Below are 15,500 nucleotides of genomic sequence, written 5' to 3' on the forward strand. Positions count from 1 at the left end.
ATTGCTGAAAAATTCTCTCTAAACCAAAATTCTGTATCTGAAACCCCCTTTTTCCCACTGACTGCCATAAAATTCCAGATGTAATGTGAGATGAAAAACCAAAGACAGACTGAACCAAACTCTATTCTCTGGCACTGTCAATCACTGCCCACAGCTGAAGGAAATGAGAGGAAAGACAGAGGTTTGCTTGCTGACAAAAACCTCAAAATGGACATTTAACCCAGCCAGCCCCAGAGCTACCGTGAGGCAAAAGAGACACCTGGGGTACCTATCTAAGGAGGCTTGTTGCAGGTCATTGCCCCCTTAAAGATTTTGCACCCCACGTGCCTCTCTTGCTTATTCTAGTCCCAGCTCTGTTACACATCTTAGTGTCCTGGCTAACTTGCCCTGTAGGTAAACATTTTTATTGAGTTAACACAAAGGCTTGATAATGCAGGAACCTAATCTCTGTTAAGCTGTTTCTCTCTTCATTAGGTCCTTCCCTTCCTTCCATCTACTTCCCACCCATTGACAGGAAGTAGAAAACATAACAGTTATGTGTTGGTTCACTTCAGTGGTAATAAAACACATGAGAGGGCGTGTACAGACTAACCGGCCTTTAGAAGCGAACAGCACAGGGGAGAGGCCCTCAGGGGCTTACGGATATTCCTAGCAATCAGGACACAGGAGAGAGATGCTCAGTCTGCCCCCCAGAAGAGGAGAGCCCACGCCCCAACAGCAAGAGCCTCTTCCCCCAGGACTGAGAGGCTGCAGAGCAGTGAGCCTCCTGTCCTAGACCTCTCTGGCTGGCCCAGATGACTATGCAGACCCAAAGACAGACTTCTCTCTGCACCATTTACAGAGAGTGAGAGAAAGAGAGGGCACAAATAGGACAAATATTAACTGCCATGTATATGCGCACATATGTATATAAATATACAGGGTAGGACAAAAGTAAGTTTACAGTTGTTTGTACACAAAATAATACAATAATTAATAAATAATAATACAAGAATAAGCTGTTTTGCATACTTACAACTGTAAACATACTTTTGCCCCACACTGTATACATGAAAAATTACAGCAAAACATAAAAATATATATCCTATATATTTTTCCATATCCATATATCCATATATATTGCAAATTATTTTGTTTGGACATTTTGCTCTAATTTTTTGTTCAAAGGAGAAAGGCAGAGAAGAGGGAAACAGGGCATGTTTGAGGAAATCAGAAGGCTTTGCACCATCTTGGGGAACTTTTACTTCGGGAGCTAACAGCAGAAGACCAGAAAAACAGAAAAAGTTTAAAAAATAAAGTTAATAACTTTTAGAAATGCATCTTTAATCAATATTCTCTTTAGTAGTAGTTCTCAGACTTTAGTGTAGATAGAAATCACTTTGTACCTTATTAAAACTAGAAGCCTCTGTCCTCCCACCCAATCCCCCAACAATATGACCCAGATCTTGAATGCAGCCCAGTGATCTCCTTTTTGTACAAAAGAAAACAAAGCAAAAAATCCCTAGTATAGTACAGCCTTTTTAAATGTACTGAGAAACACTTTAAAATACAAACTTAAAGGAAATGGAAATTGCAATTCTAATGTAAAAGTATATCCCCCTTTGCCCAGAAGTAGATAGCTAAGTGACTCTCCAAAGAAACTTTTACACTTTGATGATGTTAAACTAAAGTCATTTATACAATGTTTATTTACATACCTCTATAAAGGGTTGATCCTGAAATAAAGCAAGAGTTTTTATGTACAATTGAAATGTTAAAATAATGACAACTCTTGTTCTAGGTAACTATTAACTTTAATGGGACAATTCTAGTGTTACAATTAAAAGTCACCAATGTGTAACAGTGCAGCATTAAGCTATCAAAACGCTGTTTTCCATTATCTAACAATGACCTCCTTTCTTCTTGCCTTCCCAATCAAGGTCAGGGCTCCCTCTCAGAGTTCCCGCAGCCCCTAACTCACCGCTGGGCACTAGCACACAGATCTATGCTATAGTTTACCTGTGCATATGCCATGTTCCCTTCTAGGCTGAGAGTTCCTCCTAATGGGGAAGGCATCATGTTCATATATGATACTGGTGTCTAGCACAGTGTTGGGCATGCTGTAGGCTCTTGATAAATATTTCTTCAATGAGTTAGCACGTCTAAACAGGTCTTAGCTGAAAGATATCCAATAAAAAAGGAGTCTCTAGCACAGAGTTGGCAGACCTGATCTTTAAAGAACCAGACAGTAAATATTTCAGGCTTTGAGGGCCAAATGGTTTCACTTGCAACTTCTCAACCAGCTAGTGTAACTTGGAGGCCACCATATATGTAAATAATAGGTTTGGCTCTGTTCCAATAAAACTTTATGAACACTGAAACTTGAATTTCATAAAATTTTCATGTGTTGTGAAATATTATTCTTCCTTTGATGCTTTTCCAACTATTTTAAAATGTAAACAACCATTATGAGCTTGTGGGCCATACAAAAGCAAGCAGCAGCAGGGCTCCCTCCTCTAAGCAGATATGGGCAGAGAGGTAGGTGGAAAAGGCCCAGGATATCAGACAGGTTGAAATAGGCCAAGTAGAAGACGAGAAGAAAGGGGCCCATGGTGGATGAAAAGTCAATGGATTCTCATAGGATCTGAAAATAGGACAAAAAGACAATATAGAAACAGAAAACAATGCAGTTTTTATTGTTGTTATTTTTCTTTTCTTTTTTTAAAGCCAGTTCTACCATAATAGTAAAGCCTATATTCTATTAACTAATGGCTAAGATAGTGAGAAAAAAGTTGGTATAGTTAAAAGCCATTTAGTAATATGAGTTGGGAAAAAAAAAACAAACCTTTTCAGGTAAAAAGATTTACCATCATCTCCAGCATTGCTAAAATGTACTTCCCTTTCTTTCTGTTGCCCACTTTCCAGTAGAAATGCAAATGAGCAGAGAAGCAGACAAAAAAAAATGGGGAGCAACAGCAGACAAAAAGGATTCTGTCGGAGAATACCTAAGGAGTGACGGTCCTGTCCTGTCCTTCCAGTTCATGCATAAAATCATAGATGCCCTCAAAGTTAAAAGGGGCTCAGAGTCACAAAGTCTATTCTACACATTAAAAACAATTACACATTTTTAAAGAGGATACATGGTAATTTTATAAAAATTCAAAAATAAAAGAAACCAAAGGAAGAAAAACCCAAGCACCTAGAGATTACAACAGTTAAGATATTGGTGGCTATTCTTCTAGATGTTTTCCCTAACTGCAGTCTGTGTATATGTTTGTGTATGTGTGTATTTGCACATGTGTGCTTTTTAAAATACGCTTTTTTTTTTGTAGATGAAGAAACCTAAGGCCTGGTAAACTTGCTCAAGATTGTGCATAAAATGAGTTTGTAAAAACTCAACACTAGAATCTCTCGCCTACTGGGCCAGTTCTCCTGGATAAGTTAGTGGCTTGTCCATATCAGTATGTATTGATTGTCCATAGCAGGTGCTCAATAAATACATACTGCCATGAATAATGCCAACTAGGCTGTAACAATTCTTTGTCCCAGTCCAGGTTGATCCAAGCCACTTTTATTAAATGCATAGTTTTTAACAGGGCCAAATCCCAAAGAGCACAGGGATACAGAGATATGGCCTTCTTTAATAGTAATTAGTATGTAACTTAGAATTTTTTCTACTGAAAGTGCTTCACTTTGGACTCTTTTGGCTTTATTTTTAAAATGAGGCACTATTGTGGGTCTTTATGTATTAGCTTATTAGGAATTCATTTCTGGATTTGCCCCATCCCCTAAGAGGGTAGGATTAGAAGGAGCTTAAAGCATCAAGATATTTGCATAAGGTATGCCTTAAGTTTCAACTAAGATCAGATCATGACTAAAACAACTTCTGATGGGGCTATTCATGTCAAGAGTCAAGGCACATTACTAACATGACGAGGAAAGGATAAGCTATGCTTTTACCAGTGTTCTCTGCTTCATTAACCATCTGCTTAGGGCCGGGCAGAATAATCCCGTGAGACAAGCAACAGTTCTGGAAGGGAAACTCATATCTAGGTGGCATGCAAAGCAGTTGTAAGTGGCAGTTTTAGTGAGAAGGGAAGTGTAGTTCTTAAAGAAGCAAAATGTCAAAGTTATCTTTCACTAGAGAGAACAAGAAAGCCTGACTAGCCAGCTAGACTGAGAGACATGCTTGAAATGGGAAACCCCCACTTGCCCGGTGATTTAAGAAAACGTTTTTAAACGTGCCCAGGTCTGGGGGTAGGTGAAGCAAGCCAGCACCTTTACTGCATCGAATACCTAATACATGTGGTTCTCCCAAGAATGTCTGTTAAGTAGCCCACTACCACATCACCAGAGAAGAGGGCGCACTACCCAAGAGAGGCCATTACAGCGGTCTTTACTAGGAATGGTAACCTGCAGGGGTCACAAGAAAACAAAGGTGGTCAGAGGTGAGACATTCCAAAGCCAGTGCTCTAAAGGGGCTAGTCCATCCCACCCTTTATTTCATTCTTTATTCAATGAATATTTATGGAGTGCCTCCTAACAAAGCACTGTTCTAGATACCAGGGATACAGCAGTATAGGCACAGAAATCTCTGACCTCATGGAGCCTGTGTTTCAGTGAGGAGAAAACAATAAACAAATTAAGTCCAATTTTATATTAGATATTTGGCATGGAAAAGAATTAAGACAATGCTAGTGGGTAAGGAGTACAGGAGCTGGAGGTTGCACTCTCAGAGCAAGACCTTATTGGGGAAGGAAGAGGAGAGGAGGAGAGGGCAGGTCCAGTTGGAGAAGAGAAGGACTGAGTCCCTGGGCCGCACCCATTGAGACTGAAGGGGAGTGGCCATGGAGTTTGGAGGAAAACCAGGAGAAGGCAGTGTCCTGGAAGCCACGTAAAGAAAGCATTCCTAGGAGGAGAGAGTGAGAAACCACGTTAAATCCTTCAGAACAATAGGGAAGGCCAGTCTGAAGCTGATTTAACACCACCCACTTGAGGCATTTCTGTATGTCAGCGGCGCACAGGGTGCAAAAAGCCCAAGTGGAAGAGGTTCAAGAGAGGATATGGGAACAGCAACACAGACAACTATTTCAGGCATTCTGCTGGGAAGAACACGAAGAAATGAGATGGTATCTAGCAGGGGATGCAAGATTGAGAAAAGATTTTTGTTGTATTGGTTTTGTTTTGTTTTGTTTTGTAAACGATCATAGAAATTACATGTGTGGATAGGAAAGATTCAGCAGAGGTAAAAAAGTTAATGACAGAGGAAGAGAGTGGAAACGTGCTGAAGCCAAGTCCTTATGGATGCCATAGGGTATAGGCTCTCATGCCCCAGCGAAGGAATTGTCTAGAGGTAGGAGCCCCGGCTGTTCCTCTGCCACACATGGAGGGAAGGCAGAAACATGGACAAAGGCGTAGGTATGGTGGTGGAATGAATGTGGCTTATGGAAGTTCTCCTGATTGCATGTCAACTTTCTCTGTGAAAGAGAAGGCAAGATCTGAGACAATCATCTGGAAGAGAAGAGTAAAAAGCACAGGGATGTAGTAGATACTTAAGGGCCCTTGAGGTTGCTTTCCAATGTCTGATGGTTCAACTCTACTTTCAATTATGTAATTGACCTAGAAGATTTCTAATAAATTTCCTTTTTTAAAAAAAATAGCTGCAGTGGACTTCTGTTGCTTACAACCAAAGATATAATGTACCAACTCTTTCCGAGGCCTAGGGTTCCCACATTTTTCTCACTGAAAGTCTGACTTTAATAAAACAGTAATCCTATTCTATCAAATTCTATGCACCTCTAAGTGCACAGGAAGACCTGCTTGCAATATACCACCAAGGCAAACATTGGGATCCTCTACCACTTACTGCACAGAACCAAGAAATAATGATTTACTTTTAGAATACCAAATCAGAAACACTAAATAGGAATGCTAAACTGCTTGAAGAAAAATACTTCTATATATGTGAGAAAGTGGAAAGGACTGATTCACAATTCAAATCACCTAAATACTTCTCCAAACCATCTCGAGTTAAACTACAAAAGTGTCTACCAAGAATGAAGATGAATGCACATACAACTTTCTTTAGAGTGTAGGTTGATACTTCAATAGAGAAGATTGCAGTAACTCAGGGAGGGAAATCCATGTGAAGACTGAACAAAGGGGTAACTAGAGGCACAGAGAACCATTTTTACAGTGGATGGTAATGTTTTATCTGGGAATGCCATCTGAGAGGGCAGTCAAACTGAGTAAAAAAGAGGGAAAGTCAGACTCTCCTACAAAAAGAAACATCTTGAAGATCACAAAGATGAGTGGAAATTTCCAGACCGTGCAGACTAAGATGAGTCTTCAAGATATAATGTGTCGTCCCCCTCCAGGAAATTAAGAGTTATTAAACTCCAGCAAAGACAGCTGCTTCTGAGATGAAATCAGCCTTGTGACACCAAGAAGCAGGAGGGTGAGGGTAGGTAGCTGCTAACTTCTCCTGGAGATCAGCCCCACATAGCTCGTGCTTTCAAACAGGTGCACTGTTCCACGGGGCATCTGGATCTTGAAGAGCCCAAAACACTCACAAGGAAGTGTGAGGCTTGGTGTAAGGTATGACCCGAGAGCAGATTTCAATAGCTATTCCTCCCAGCTGACCTTGTGCTGGCTCAACCTTTGCTAGGAAGGGGAGATGGATGCTCAGCCCTTTGGGCCACACACACACACACAAATTGTTAAGAAAGCAAAAGCAAAGCAAAAATAAACACATGCACACACAAAAATTTCCCAAGTGGTAAGAGCTGTGTGTGCTGTTTTCAGCATCCAGCCCTAAGGGTTTTGATTGCCAATAAGAGAACTGTAAAGAAAGCCCCATCCCATCACTAAGCATGATTGTTTCAGTTTAATCTTTTGAACAAGCTGCCCATCTTCCCTCACCCTAAAGCATAGCTCCACGATCTCCTTCCCCCAACCCCTGAATTCTCAAACAGGTTGTAAAAGCTTACATTTATGGAGGGTGTACTCCATGCCAAACACTCTTCTAAGGTCTTTATGTGGATTAATTAATTCTCACAACAACTCTAAGAGAATAGGTGTTATTAATGCCTTTAGGTTTCCCAGAAAGAAGAGAGTGAGAGGTAAAGGCTTAGATAATACTTCTTTACTATGGAGTTCTCGGGGGAAGGAGGCAGAGAAGCTAGCCACTGTCTACTTCATGGATCCACACAGGCTCAATCTATTGAGACTATCTTCCAAGAGGCTGTCTAATGACTGCTTTTTATGATGCCCAATTTCCACCTCCCATTAGTCAAGGGTTTCCCTCTGGAGTTTTTTAAACGCCCCCTTGCATCCAGGTTGTGCGTGCATGCATGTGTGTGTGTCATGCAGGAGGCAGGTAGTATGGGCACAAGGCTACAGGCCATCTGACTGCACCTACATGATGTCAGCTGGAGATGACAATACTAGTCACTGCAGCCAGTGGTGACTGAAAGACAAAGAGAAGCCAAGAAAATCTGACATACTAATTTAAAAGTCTGATACAACTATTATGTTTTCTTTCCAAATGAGGAAACTCGGACAAAAAGAAGTGAAGTAATTCATACAAGGTTTCAGAAACGAGAGCAAAACCAGGCGAACTGGTTCCAGAATATTCTCTCTTAACCACTACGTTCTCAGCCCTATAACTGAACTACAACTACCTAGCCAGCTGCCTCACTGCAGCTGCCACACTTGAGCCCCAAGGTTCTGAAGAACTGGTTGGGAAACCAGGCAGCGTAATAACGTAAGTATCACAGATAATGTTGACCAATCAATGAAAGAGAATGTAGCAAGAGAGAGCTTCTGTATCCAAAATAGTGTGAGTGTTAGAATCAGTCAGAAACTGCTGCACAGCCAGAGAGAGAGGTGTTTAATGAAACCACTCCCAGGGCCAATGCACAAGAAATCTGGCTCATCAGAGAAGAAATAAATGAAATGAAGACCAAAAAAAAAAAAAAACACACAGCAGAAAAGATCAATGAAACTGAGAGCTGGTTTTTTTGGAAAGACAGACAAAACAATCCTTTAGCTAAATTCAAGAAAAAGAGAAGACTCAAGTAAAGTCAGAAATGGAAAAAGAAAGAAAAGAAAAAGAAATCTGGCTCTGCTAAGAGTTGGCGAAGAACAAACTAAGTCTAAGTTATGATCATGTTTGTTAATACTCTCACTTTTATAATATCCTGAATAAATGGCAGCAGCTGCGCAAAAAGGAAAAAAAAAATGTCCTCCTTTTCAGTCCTTCCTGAATTTGAGAGGGAACTCAATGGGTGGCTCCTTAGGTTCAGAAGAGGAAGAGGTGCATCAGAAAACAGAAAAGTCATTGAAAAAAATTAAGCCAAACAGAGTGGAACAACTCAAAACAAACAAGAGACCCAAATCAAAGGAGCTCTAAGGCTGCTGAGCATTAACAGCTTGAAGCCAGGCATTTCCCCTTTTAGAATGGGCGTTTCTTATGATGTGAAAGATTTAGTTCCTTGAATTCAGAAATTTTGTTGATGGCTTTTTTACAGCAAAAAAATTAAACTGAGCTTGTACCTTTCCTTCCCCTCACCCTGAGGGCTGGAAGGTCACAGAACAGAGAAATTCCTGGGTTGAAAGTAAGTGAAGGTCTGGCACGAGGCTAAATAAGGGCTGAGCTGATTTCCTCCTCTACACTTCCATTAATTTAAAGTGCTAAGTTGCCTCTTTGCTCTTAAATATGTGGCTGTCCTTTTTGCAGTGTCCCTTTAAATAGATTTTCCTTTGGCTCTGCCAAAAATAACTAGAGAAGGTCCTTTGAGAATCCCATTCTTAAAAAAAATACACTCTCCACCCATACACATAAACAGGCCTGGTAGCAGTATCTCCCACTCCTTCGAAAGTCCTCCAATCTATCATAAATAATAAATTTTTCAAGAGAAAAAGAGTTGGTCAGGGAATTAATTCTCCCAGCCCATTTCTGCTTATTTATTTGTGTAATCATCAAATATGGAGCACCTCTTTTGGGATCAGCAAACAGTCAGGCCAGGGGCATACACCATGGCGAGGCAGGTAGGGTGCATGAAAGAAAGGGGCCAGGCACAAGTGACAAAAGGGACTGTTTAGGAAATGAAGAAGGCATGGGGGATAGAGTGTGGCCTCTATTCAGTTCCAGCCAATTATTAGCAAGGAGACTGTTTTTTTTTCCAAGTAATAGTACCCCCATTACAAATGCTGGAAACCTGTCCAAATTTTAAAAACAGCAATGTGTGGGACAACAATACCAAAGAGAACACATGTGTGGGCTGCTCTGGCTAGAGGCCCTTATTTGCAACCTCTAGGTAAGAAACAGATAGAAGATGAAAGACTGCCTGTCCCCTGGGAGGCTATGACCCAGTAGGAGTGAGAAGAGACACACCTGGTAAAGTGTCCCACAAGGTGGAACGTGATACACGCTAACAGGCTGGAATAAGCCAAGGCTATGGGAGTTCAGGAAAGTGAGAGGACACTAGAGGCAGAAAGGATTCTTGCAGGCAGTGCCATTTGAGCTGAGGCTAAAGAATGAGGTGGACTTTGGCAGCAAAGGCTGGAGAGCGACCACTCCAGGCAGAGGAAAAGGAGTTGTGAAAGGCAGAAAGAAGGAGCAGGAAAGAGGATGTCTGAGGAATGGTCAATGGACCACCATGCTTCTACCCAAGAAATATGCATGAATGTCCATTGTGTGCCACGCAGTAGGGATGCAAGGGTGATCATGAGAGACACAAGATGAAGTTGCAAAGTCTAGCAGGGTCTAGCACAGACCAGGCCTTAGAGGCCATATCCAGAGTTTTAGCTTAAGAGTGAGGGGAAAGCGGCCTTTGAAGGTTTTTTAAACAGGGGAATCACATGTTGAGATTTGCAGTGTTCCAAGTTCCCCAGCTGCAGAGCAAGCATTCTGAGGACTGGAGGGGAGCCAGGGCTCCACCAGCCAGAGCAAGATGGGAGGAAGCCTTTGCAAACAGTCTGGAAAAGAGATGATGACAGTGTGAACTAAGGGGTACTGATGGAGAGGGAGAAAAGTGGGTGGATTCAAGAGGTAGTTAGGGGTTAAAATCACCAAAACTACCAGTTCAGGGTAGGAGCTGGTGAGGCGGAAGCCAAATGGGACAGGAGAATGTGGTCAATGGGGGGTGGGGGGGGGGTCGGAGGGCGGTTAGGAGGCCACACCATCAGTGGCCCAGCAGCCAAGCAAGTCTGTACCGGCAGCAGTGGGAGCCCAGTGGTTACTAGAGAGAAGAAAGGCTCAGGAGCCAGGGAGTATGGCTGAGGGAAAGCTGCCAGAGGAGCTCACAGGAGCTTTCCATCTTAGAAAGCCGTCATCTCAAAAGTACTGTTTTCTTTTAAATGTGCTCTGTAAAATTCCACATCTATTTTGTTTGGACTAGTCTTGATGGCAAGGAAGTAACTAGCCCTTCTCATGTGTTCAACAGTTCTTCACTAAGCTAAACCTTATCCTCTAGACGTAGGATGGGGGAAGAAGGAACATTAGAGTGTCTATAAGATAAAACTTAATGCCAAGTATTCATGCCGACTTCCTTTTATTTTGGCCCTTTTCTTAAGAACTTCTTCAAGGAATGCTAGTTACCCATCAGGGCCCATCCCTCTTGGTGCCAAGGTCTAGCAATGATTTTCTTTGTAACCACAGGTATTTGTACATGAACCCAATTCATTGTGCTTCTAGATCACTAAGGAAATATGAATATATCCTTCTTGATTTGCAATAATGCCTGAAAGTACTCAGGAAGGAGAAAACAGCCAAGGTTCTAGGTATTCAACACTTTATAACTTGTGACAATGGAGCTACATACAGGGTGAGGCAAAAGTAAGTTTACAGTTGTTTGTATGGAAAATAATACAATAATTAATAAATAATAATATAAGAATAAACTATGTGTTTCACGTACTTACAACTATAAACCTACTTTTGGCCCACTCTGTATTTCGATAAGATCTCACTTGTATGACAACTGGGTGATGAAAGCATAATAAGGAACCAGTAAGCAGCAATGGGATGAAAGTTGAATTTGCCCTGTTCCATTCTCTCTCACCCTTCACTCCCCAAATCTTGGAATGTTAGTATATATTGTACCCACATTGCAGATGTATTCATTTCCTCTCCCAAACGGGCCTTTTTAATCCATATGTTTTGATCGAGTTACCAGGCTATGCAAAGATCATTGAAAAGACTTAATGCCCTCTATTAAATGTTATTTTACCAAGATTACTTGCTACAGGCGCTATAGACTGCCTACTGACACCCCTACTTTTATACTGGTATCCATGCCTCCCAAAAGTGGCTGGCCAGGTAAATCCTATTTGGTGTAAAAAATCATGGTGATCCCATTCAAACCAATGAGATGTGATAGGAAGTCTGTTGGAGAACCTCTGGGAAAAGTATCATCACAGGTCTTAGAAAAAAGCTCAAAGGAAAAAAAAAATGCCTTTTCTGTCTCTGGATAACCATTAATGTGCAAGGATGCAATGGGACACCTTATGGCCTTGGAAAGATCTAGCCAACACAGTGAGGCTGGTTGTGAGCAGGACCATGGAAATAACCCGAGTACTCCATGAGCAGAGAAACTAACCAGCCCTTGGAACAAGAGATTTCCTTATGAAGTTATTTTGAAGTGAATTTTCTGTTTCTCGCAGCCCAAAGCATCCTAACCCATACAACACCTCTTTGGAAAAGCAATACAAGGGCTTTGCCTCTCTAACAACAGCCTAGCAACAAAGGAGCAGTTGCTTCAAAAGAAAGAAAGAAAGACTAAGATTTATTACTCAATGCATGTTTTTGGAAAACCAGCTGTGAAAAGGTATTTTTAATAGCCACTCCTGATGTATGGAGAGTCTTTTGAAATCCTCCCACACAACACAAACACTGTAATAAAGTTACAATGAGCCAAAATGAATGGTATGTGTGGGGATATACAACATACTTGGAGTCATCATACTATGTAAACACTAGGGAACTACCATGAAATTAGTCTTTATTACTCATCTACTCTTATTTCCTTCTACAATCATAAGACCAGGAAGTATTTTCCCCTCCCTGAGGCCCCCCCGCCCCCCCCCACCAAATGATGAAAACGCAAAGTCACGTGATTGGAAGGGAACTCAGGAAACTGAGGCTCAAAAGAGGCTAAATGGTTTCCACAAGGTCCCACAGCTAGCTGAGGACAATTTTCTTCATTAATAAAAATGCTTTATGCATGATTTAAAACAGAGTCATTTGCTAAAGACTCAGTTTAATGCAAAGTCAAATTGAAAAGACATGGGAAATCAAAACTGGATTTTTTTTTTAGTAGTTTAATTATGAAAGTAAAAACCTCCTTTTTGCATCCACCGCTTTGAGCTTCTTCTTCTTATTTCTAATACTTCCTAAATCCCAATCCATTCCTCTCAATACCATTTCTCTGTCACAGAAAATCCCTGCATATTCTCTAGGCCAGCGGTTCTCAAAAGACTGCATTCTAATGACCTGGGGAAAACAGCAATGCAGATTCCCAGGCAGAGTCCGATTTAGTAGACCGGGGTGGCACCCCATGACGCCACTGTAAACAAGCACCACAGGTGAGTTTAACTGTACTTTGAGGGGCATGACTACACACTGTATACTGATTCTAGGATCCAAACAGAAAACATCTCATTATCAGAGTAGATTTGAGCTAAAACAACAAAAAATATGTGCAGAGTTGCCTATAATTTTCATGTTCCCTCTGAGGTCTGAAACAAACCCAAGAGCTCTGTGATTTAGATGTAGCCTGGTAATCATATTTGCTTAGAGGTTTGAAGTTTTTAGCCCTTCCCCCTTAAGACTCCCCCCTCCCCGAATGTATTTCTTTCTTGGGGTTAAATCTATAGTGTCTTAACTCTCCTTCCACAGATAAAAGAAATCATATTTGGAAAGTGTTTCAAAAGAATACTTTAAAAAATACACAATACAAAATGTCTTCCCTTTGAACCAGACATCTGTGATGCACAGGGCAAACACAGTAGGTAATGAGAGAAGTAAACACTGGGTTTTCCAGCAGAACCAGCCCTGAAACCAAAACTTAGGAAGGAAGCTGAACATTAAGTAAGTGGACCAGAGTAACAATAGCTCAGGCATATCCTAGGGTAAGTCTGAACCTGAGAAAACTGGAATGAAATAGACCAACTCCTTGTCCCAAGTTAACTTTCCCTTACTGCTTCCTTTTAAAATAGGACAGTGTTATAAATGAGCATATAGAGTTTAAGTGGAATCTTAGAATTCCACTGGGTGTCAAAGAATTTTTTCCTAAATAAATATTCCTTACTGGATTCAGCAGTGCTCATTTACACCCATCTTCTCCAAGACATTTTAAATCTAGAGGCTCCAGAGACCAAGAACACAGCCAACACAGCATGCTGAGCACTGAAGTCTGTGTGTTAGAACATCAACTCTGACAGACTTATGGTACAGACATCTATATGTAGGTTTCTTAATGGTTAAATGAACAAAGTAATGCCATATAACAACCTCACAGAACCTCAAAGAAAATCTATGATAAGTATCAAGAACAACATATAATGCTCTGGAAACACTATAAAATAAAGAAATCTAGCAACAAAATTGGTTAGAAGGCAAAAAATCAAGGTCATAGCTGTAACTTGCATATTCCAGTTGCATGACTCCTTGAGTTTGGGAAAAAGATGGACTGAATTTAATGGGGTTGAGCAAGCAGAGAGTGGAACAAGAGGGAGAAAGTGAACCACCCACCAGGAGATGAACAGACTCAACTGTCCAAGATTGACTTTAAGGGTTGTTTTTTTTTTTCCCTTTAAAGATTCCTGACAATGCACAGGGCATTTTAAAAATGGGAAAATTCAGCACCAGCTCTGCTGGATCACCATTTACTCTTTGCCTCCTGGTGCAGTTAAGATCTCATCACCACTGCACAGCTTAAAAAGCCCAACTGCTTTCATCTGGTTCCTAAACCATCTCCTCCAGCTGTTCCCAGCAGGTATGGAGAGCTTCACAAGACCCAGTGACCACAAAGCAGCCAGGAGCATCCCACACATGCTTGGCTGGGCCACGTACCTGGAACTCCCTCTGTTTTGATGCAGGCCCTTCAAGTGCACAAAGGTTTGCAACTAAGATCTAAACTGGCTTTTCTGTTTAACAAATGCCTGAGTTGATGGAATCGGCATCAAACCATCATCTCAGAGCATCTGGAGTTACTTTTTAAAGCTTCGTTCCCATTATTTTAAACACACTTCATCAGGATTCTTTGGGGGCATTCTCCTTGCAAAGTTGCTCGTTCTCTGCTTTTGCTTTGTTTCTGAACATGGATAAACTGGTTTCCCAGACTTAATTTCTATGTGGGGGGCACGGTCCCCACACCAACAAACAATTCTCAGGATACTAGCAAATTATCTGAGAATTCAACTCAATTCTGACACTGTTTACTGGCAGATAGCATCAGACTCCAAAGGTTTAGCCCTACAAGTCTGCCTCCACCTCAATGCACACACAAGTGCACACACACATGTACACACACAAACTTCAGATGGCAGATGCAAGCCCAGGAGGCAAGCCCAGGTTATGTGTGCTTTTGAATGACTCTCCACTGATTGGAGGTTCCAACGACCCCCTTCAACTCAGAATACCAATCCCAAATCCAGGTTGTCACCTCTACTTTTGACCCACTGACTACATGATCAGAAGTTCCCAAACATCCTCCTTGAGTTCTATTAATTTACTAGAAAGTCTCACAGAACTCTGAGAAACATGTTACTTATTGGATCACTGGTTTATGTCAAAAGGACGTAACTCAGGAAGAGCCAGATGAAAGAGATGCACAGGGCGAGATATGAAGGAGTGTGGAGCTTCCATGCCTGCCCCAGGGTGCCACTCTCCCAGCATCTCCACGGGATCACGAGCTGGACGCTCTCCAAACCCCCTCCTCTTGGGATTTTTTGGAGTCTTCATTACACAGCCACGACATTGGCCGTTGGCAATTGATTCAAACTCCAGGTAGGGGATGCAGGATTGAAAGTTCCAACCCTCTAATCATAGTGCTGATTCTAAAAATCACCTCATTAACATAACAAAAGACACATCCTTACACTGTCAACACTTAGGAAATTCCAAAGGTTTAGGGAGTTGTGGATGGAGATGCAGAAGAAGCATTAAGATGACCAAATACATACTTCTTATAAATCAAAGTATCACAATGCAGTTTTAATGGCATGGCAAGAAGAACATCTGATCAATAACGAAGCAACACTTGACTGCCTAATTGCTTCTCACCAACAATCAAATCACTCTTGTTACTTTCTACTTAGACCTGTGGAAATCTTTATGGTACCATATGTATTCTCTCTCCAGAAGGTAATATCAAGTTCCTGGTATGAATACAAACTACCATAATCTACCTCAGCAAAGTATCAACTTATCCCAAAGAAATGACTTGATGGCATGAACAAGTGCGGGAAAAGTCCAAATCTACAACACATTAGTTCAGTGGAATCCGGAGCTTAAT

At 41.3% G+C, this 15,500-nt stretch overlaps 1 protein-coding gene across 8 annotated transcripts in view; it reads right to left on the reverse strand.

The window, feature by feature from the left end:
* The window catches only part of ARHGAP26 (Rho GTPase activating protein 26), a 392,428-nt gene that overhangs the window by 136,461 nt on the left and 240,467 nt on the right, over positions 1 to 15,500 (reverse strand). The gene's annotated exons all lie outside the window — the stretch shown is intronic.

This window comes from Pteronotus mesoamericanus, unplaced genomic scaffold (genome assembly GCF_021234165.1).
Source record: "Pteronotus mesoamericanus isolate MK-2021 breed Mesoamerican mustached bat unplaced genomic scaffold, CSHL_Meso_final contig_2, whole genome shotgun sequence".
NCBI lineage: Eukaryota > Metazoa > Chordata > Mammalia > Chiroptera > Mormoopidae > Pteronotus > Pteronotus mesoamericanus.